Here is an 8,050-nt window from a genome sequence, read left to right on the forward strand (position 1 = left end):
ATCATGGTTCTTTAAGTGTCATGATGCTTCAAAACTACATTTGATTGAGAACCCACCGTGACCATCACGGATTTCAATACACCGTGATGCCTTCACTTTTCTAAGACTACCATGAATGCTATTTTCGTTTATTCACCCAAATAAATTGTATGGATGAGGTTTTGAAAAATTTGAGATTTATTTTTAATAATCCAAAAATTAAGATATATTTTTGATAATTTCTTTTTAATCTTTTAGGAGGTACCTAAGTGAATGGACAAGAAAAAATAACCCTTCAAATATTATTTAAGATTATTTGACCCCTTTGCTACGTATGTACAAAATTTCAACCCTTGGAATAATTTATTCCTTGTAATTCATGACTTTCGATTCAATTCCACAGCTGACCTACTAAAAAAATAATAATAATAAAGGAAAAAGTTTCTATAGAGCCAAGGCTCTAAACAATCATATTAGAGCCCACATCAAAAATTTCACTAGAAGTTGTTTTGATGCCCAAATATCCTCAAATTGTTCATCTCCACATCAAGATGCATGCACATGAGAAAAAAATGGATTTCAAGTTTTGGAAATAGTGCATCTTGTAACGTATTTTTTGACAAATTTCAAGATTTTTAAGTTTTTATAGATCTGCTGGATCTACATCATTTTTTTAGCTTTAAATTTCATATTTAAAGATGAAAATATATTTTAAGACTATCACAAAAAAATTTAATATTAAAACCATATTTCTCGATGCTATTTGAAAGTGGGCTCTACTTTGATTGTTTAGATTCTCGGTTCTATACAAATCACGTTATAATTTTAGCGAGGTAGTTTCGCACGAGCCCCCCTCCACCATGACTCGCAATAGAAGATGGGAAAGTTGTTTAGGGGAGAGAGGGAGAGATTACCTTTTCAAAAGTACACGGTTTTTACGAGGACCTGGTCCCGCATATGTAGAAAGCGGGCTTCTTGATAAATTTATTTTTGAGATGGATTTTAGGACTTAAATTTTAAAGACATGTAATATCTAACATGGAGATCATGAATATAAAAAAAAAAAAAACAAAATTTAAAAAATTATAAATGACAATTATAGTAAGAAAACATTTGGACTGTTAGTTTCCATTATTTTTAGATGGATACCTACTTGGATCCATCTTTAAGATGGATGCTTTGGACTTTCCGGACCGCATATATAGAAATGTGGTCCAGCCCGCATGAATCATTTTTCTTTTTATGAGTCCACGGATTCACATGTAGAAATTCGGGCCACTTAACAATTTATCTTTGAAATAGAATTTAATCCTATGTTTCAGGAAATATACAATCTTTAACATGTAGATTATTAAGCTATAGAAATAAATAAATTTTAAAATAATATACTTAGAAAATATATCTGAACAGTTGATTTTACTATTTTTTTGGAGCACTATTATTTATGATGTAGATCTACATTTTCTTTGATGGATGATGTAGATCTGCAAGCCCACATAATAACAAGTGCTGGGGTTGAACGCACCAAACAATTATCCTCTTAAAATAGAAAGGGAGGCTAGAATATTTCAAAAATCTTGCTAGTTGGGTGGATTCGCATGAACAAGTGAAAGCTACCTACTCAACATTTATCTCCCCCTTTTCTCATTATCCATATCTCAAAGAATAATGGATGCCACTCTTGTAGAGAGAGAGGGAAGAGGAGAGAGAAGCTGTGTTTTCAAGAGAGAGCTGTGTTTTTTTTTTTTTTCAAATGTTGAGAGAGAAATTTTTGTGGATGAAATTTAAGGCCTAGGCTTTATAAAAATAAAATAAAGCCTTATCTCAAATCTTTGTATGGAAAATAATTTTGTCAACAAAGATTTATGTGATGGCTCTAAAGTCAATTTCCAATATGACAATAAAATTTGAGACTTAAAAAATAGTACAGATTTTGTAGATTTTTTAACATCTATTTTAAATGTAAAAATAAACGGTCTAGATAATATGTTATAATATACAGTATTTTTAGAACGTGAAATCTTTTTTTTTTCACAACTATAATTTCAAGTCAAGATAATCGATATAAAGATTTTTTAATGACTTGAAATTTTGGATGAGTTAGGAAGGGACTTGCAAGATAATCAATGTAAAGGTTTTTAATAGTGCAAACCATTTTCCTATTTTTTTTTGTCACCCTTTCCTCAAATATAAAGATACTCAATCCCCTCACTCTCTCTTCTATGTTTATTCTCTCTCTCTCTCTCTCTCTCTCTCTCTCTCTCATAGCACGTGAAGCTGCCAACACTAGCTTCTCCGTCACCTTTTATAAAGGAGCCGGTCTCTCTCTTTTTGAGCTCTCCCTGTCTCCCTTGGGGGTGGCAATGGAGACCTGATCTAGATCAAGATTAGACCCAGATAAGGACTTGGCCAGGTCTGTTAATGTGACTTAGATGCGGACCTGACTTATGGTCAACTTCAAGTTATTTGGACCAGTGTTCGCAAAATCGAACTGGAACGGTTAACTGGATATGGGGTAAGGAGCGTTAGAACCGAAACCGGTCTAACTCGGTGGTTAACTGGATCAGTTTGGTCTGGTAGATTTTTTTTAAAAAAAAATGAGTCAAAAACCCTATAAAAAAAAAAAAAAAAAAAAAACATAGATTAAGTGTATACTATCTTATTACCTATATTTATCTTAAAAAAAATTTGAAACCACTTTTTTATATAAATTAATATTTAAATACTATAGAGATATGCAAGACAATTCATAATTGGGAAATATACCTATATTTTTGCAAAATTGAAAAAAAAAACCCAAACTTTCAAAAGCCTCATCTACACCCTTTCTCACTATTTTCGGGTTTTTTTGACGAAATACCCTTAACGGTAGTCTTTCTACCATAATATATACTGCAAGTTTTACTATAATTAAAATACCGTAAAAATTCTAAATAATATTACGATACTTTAAGTATCGTAAATCTCTAGCCATGAACGTAAAGCTAATTACGGTATTTTAAGTATCGTAAAAACTAAAAACCTATTATACGGCTTTTACGTACTGTAAAAACTAACCCATGTTTTATGACACTTAAAATGTTGTAAACCCTTTTATCTTTCTTTTATATTTATCTCTTTCATCTCTAATTTTATCTCTCTAATTATTTTTAATATTTATCTCGTCTTTCTCTCTCTAATTCTTTTTAATATTTATCTATTTTTTCTCTCTACAATCTCATCATCGTTTCCTTAGACAATATTTATCATTAGATAATATTTATCTCTTTTATCTCTAATTCTTTTTATGTTTGTCTATTTTTTATTTTCAATTCTTTTTAATATTTATCTGTTTTTTATTTCTCGAATTCTTTTTTATGTCTTCTTTCTCACTCTACAATCTCATCATCATTTCCTTAGATAAATCATGTCATTTGTTTTGCATAGCCGACGTCAGTGTAAATCATGTCATTTGTTTTGCATCGCTGACGTCAGTGTAAGTCATGTCATTTGTTTTGCATAGCCGACGTCAGTGTTTGATTACTCAGACGAGCCAATTTGGACACAGCAAAATATCCCACTTAGGGATAGAAAATATTTAGAGAGAGAAAGAAGAGATAAAAAAGAATTAGAGAGACAAAAAAGAGATGAATATTAAAAAGAATTAGAGAAAAAATTAGAGACGAAAGAGATGAATATAAAATAAAGAGAAACGGGTTTACGACATTTTTAGTGCCGTACAACATTTTTTACGGTACTTAAAATGTCGTATAATTGGTTTTAGTTTTTACGGTACTTAAATAACCGTAATTGGCTTCACGGTCATTGCTAGAGTTTTATGGTACTTAAAGTACTGTAGTATTACTTAAAGGAAAAAGTTTATATAAAGTTGCAATCTTAAAATGTAGAATCACAAATGCACGTCAAAAATCTATCGGAAAGGTTGTTTTAATGTTGAAAAACCCTTTAATTTATCATCTCGACATCAATATGTATGAATATGAAAAAAAAAAAAAAATTTGGAGTCTCATAAATAGTGTAGCTTGCAACACATATACAGATCGTCAATTTTAAAGATTTTCATATGTTTATAGATTTACTTGATTTTAAACATTTTTAATTAGATATGAAAATAGATTTTAAGATAATCCTAATCTTTTTTTACAGCAAAATTACATGCTATGATAAAATTTGGAGGTGTGCCTTAATTGGATTGTTTAAGGTTGCAACCTTATAGAAACCGCACCCTTACTTAAAAGTTTTACGGTATTTTAATTATCATAAAACTTGTTATGTGTATTACGGTAGAAAGACTAACGTGAAGGGCATTTTCATCAAAAAAACCCAAAAATAGTAAGAAAGGGTATAGACGAGGTTTTTGAAAGTTTGAGGTTTTTTTTTCAATTTCTCAAAAATATAGATATATTTGCTATAATTTTCCTTCATTATTTGACATTAATTCCATTGAGGGAGTTACAAAGTCCAATTAACAATGGCTAGTAGTAATAAGAGTGGCGAGGGGGGTGAGGGTATTGTTGTGTCTTGCTATCAAGGTTTATTGGGTAAAAAATCTGAGTAACTTCAACATTGTCATTATCATGAATAACCAGGTTACGGTGCAGGTTGTAACTTCATGTCTCCCTTGCCTAGTAGTTGTTATGCCTCGATGCCTAGATTTCCTCCCGAGCTAATATCAGTGGATCATCTTCTTGTATATTGGGAATCGTATCATGTTGCGCCCTATCACATTCCTGGACGACTAGACGTTGCCAATCATTTTTCATTATCCTATCTGTCTCATCGTCATCTTGCTCCTCATCTTCGTCATCTGCGTATGTCATAGTCGATGTCCATGACCACTATTGTGTCTCTCTCATTGGGTGCTGCAACATCCACATTATCATCCATATCGACAATTGCTATTCTAAAGAAATCCTAGTCAAGTACTGGGGTCCTTTGCGATACCCACTCATCGGCAAGGTCTTTTTGAAAGATGTAAACAAGGTTGATTGGATTGTAATATGTGTGAGGGTCTTCCTTAGTTGCATCTCTTTCAATTTCAAGTTGTAGTGGAGTACATAAGGTTGTACAGCGTCTGAGTCTTTAACATATTCCGCCTCGAGACATGTATCCATTGGAATGTATTCCAGTTTTTCTTACATTTCGATGAAGTACATGTTTGACTCAAAACTATGATTGAAATCTTTTGTAATTGCTTTGTTTGAATTACGTGTACCGTCCACCAATACGCTGACATAGACAAACATAAAAATACTTAATAACAGAAAAAATTAATTTTAAAAAATCACAAATAGTGTTGTACTAAACTATTATAGATTATAACTTATAACTAACCTAGGAACAATTTTGTATCTGTTTTTTTGGCATTGTTGTATTCAAATTGCTATGTTTTTTCCATGTACATGATAAGCTACAAAGAACGATATGCATATAAAAGAAAGTAGTACAACATAGAAATGCAATTTGTAATTTTGAATTAAACTTTTGGACCCCGCCCTAACCCATCTATATGAATTAAAAAATAATAGAAATTATTTTAAATATGATTTAATATATATAACATAAAAAAAATATCACAGTACACCCTAATTTGGTGTACCATTTCCTAGGAGATCCACTTATTTGAAAACTATCTTAAGGTATTAGGTTTTCAAAAAGTTTATCTTCTAACCCAACCCCATTGGACTATTTTTTTATATATTATCGTCCCAAACATCTTAAAAAATGATGATTTTTTTACTCTCTCTATCCTTTCTTTTCCCTTTTCCCTCTCAATCTTATTGACTCTCTCTCTCCCCTACTCCCTCTCTCTCTCCACTCACTCCCAAACCATTTCTCTCTCCTCTAAACCATCCTCTCTCTCTCTCACCTTTCTCCCCCGTATCTCCCTCTCTCTCTCTCTATCTTGTCTTTCTCCCCAAAACCGTCTTTCTCTCTCCCACATCAGGCTTCGAGCTCTCTAAACTCGTTGCTAAAAAGTACCTATTTATTTGATTGTGCAACTTCAATTTTGGTAACCCACTGTTTTTGTCAGATTAACCAATTAGCAAGGGTAATCCATCGCCTTTGATTCTACAACTTCAGTTTTGGTTATCGGAGGGAATGGGGACTCAATGATGCAATGAAATCATTTGAGAGAATCGTGGGAAAATGGGGTTGATGCCTCTGCTTATGGCATTATGGTCACAGGACTTTGGGAAAATAAGGACTCATCAAAAGCTCTTTGTATTTATGGAGAAATGATTAAATAGCAAAGTGCTTTTGAATCGCCCATCATCGTTAAGGGGCTCAGTAAAATTGGATCATTTCGGGAGCTATATATGCTTTTGAAAATCGGCATTTGGCTTCATTTTTGGGGTGGTTATCTCTTGTTGATCCGGAGGATATATTTTTTGAAAACTAAATATATGGGTCTACTAAAAAATGATACACCAAATTGGGGTCTACTAAGATATTTTCCTTATAATATATTTTATACTAGGTAGGGTCAACCTTGATTGCTATTGGAATTCTATGCTAGACTCGGACCCAATTAGGATAGAGTCCAAACATTCAGACCCAAACCCAACCCACCAGGTGTTAGGAATTGACCTAGACTAGACCCAGATCCGAACAACCAGCATACCCACCGATCGACCCGACCCGATTGCCATCCTTATATGTCTCTCTTATGGTGGTGGACAAAACCAAAGGGGGTGGTACGTGGTAGTGGGGTGGGAGTGTGGCAGCATGTAAGGAGACTCCTGCCATGTTTTAAGGTCACTTGCGGCATTTGTTTAGAGCGAGCGAGATAGGGGTGGGAATTTGGTGGAGAGGTTAAGGGACTCGTGCCATCTTTTAACTTTACTTGTGGCATACGCAGAGAGAAAGTTTTGGCCGAGAATCAAAGGAAACCACGTCAATTTTCAAGGTCGGGTCACGAGTGGCAATGGACCCGGATTGATTCGGGAACCGAGGCGTAGGTCAATCAGAGTTTCAGTACATATCTACAAATTGGACCTAGTACTATTTTGGGTCAAGTGCGATTGGGTTTGGTTAGGTCCATTAACATTTTTTGAGTCCCAACATCTGAAACATATTCAAAGGGCAGCGATTTCATGCAAGGGTTGTATCATAATATAATTCAACAACCTTTAAAAATCATGTTATTTGTTTGATTCAAATTTTAAAATATAAATTTTTTTTCATTTTAATGAACAATCGTCAAAAAATAAAAATTTGAAAACATAACCTAGAAAGTATGTTTTTAGCACAGTTAACGTAGGTTGTCCATTTCGATAAGATACTTAGATCTAGACTTTAAAATGATTTTTTTTTCTTTTCCAATTTTTTTAGATGGCTTTATTATCATTAGATGAACCATGATAAAGATGAAAAAAATGATTTTGAGTTTGTAAAGGTTAAGATATTGAAATTCACCAAATAAGCGATCTAGATTCGTTATTGGGAGAGACTCATTTTGACCATATCTAAGGGTTTAAATTGATTTTTTTTTTTTTGGGATTGATTATTTAGATGAAGAGAATGTGTGTAGAATTTTATATCGTACAAATAACACAAACATGGTTTTTTTACCAGTGTTGTTGTATTACACAATGATACAACCGTTGCAGTAGATCATTACTTATATTTAAATATAGTAAAATATATACATTTTAATTTTTGAGTTAGATCTAAATCCTACACTATGTTTTAGGTTTAGGTCCGGTGAATTCAGGTTTGGACCCAGACCTAGACCCGACCTTGCGATAGATCATTACTTATATTTAAATATAGTAAAATATATACATTTTAATTTTTGAGTTAGATCTAAATCCTACACTATGTTTTAGGGTTTAGGTCCGGTGAATTCAGGCTTGGACCCAGACCCAGACCCGACCTGACCAGTGGCTACTCCTTAGGTCATGGGATTTGCTGGAGAGAGAGACTTGCATAGTTTTTTGAGGTCATCTAGGCGAGGGAGAGAATAAATTCCCCAGTAGGGCTTTTACAAGGAGAGGGCATAGGCGTGAAATTTCAAATTGTAGAGAGAGAGAGAGAGAGCGGAAGTCCTAAGCGTCCAAGATTAAGG

Source organism: Amborella trichopoda, chromosome 1, assembly GCF_054954075.1.
Source record: "Amborella trichopoda isolate Santa Cruz 75 chromosome 1, AtrichopodaSantaCruz75HAP2 v2.0, whole genome shotgun sequence".
NCBI classification, from domain to species: domain Eukaryota; kingdom Viridiplantae; phylum Streptophyta; class Magnoliopsida; order Amborellales; family Amborellaceae; genus Amborella; species Amborella trichopoda.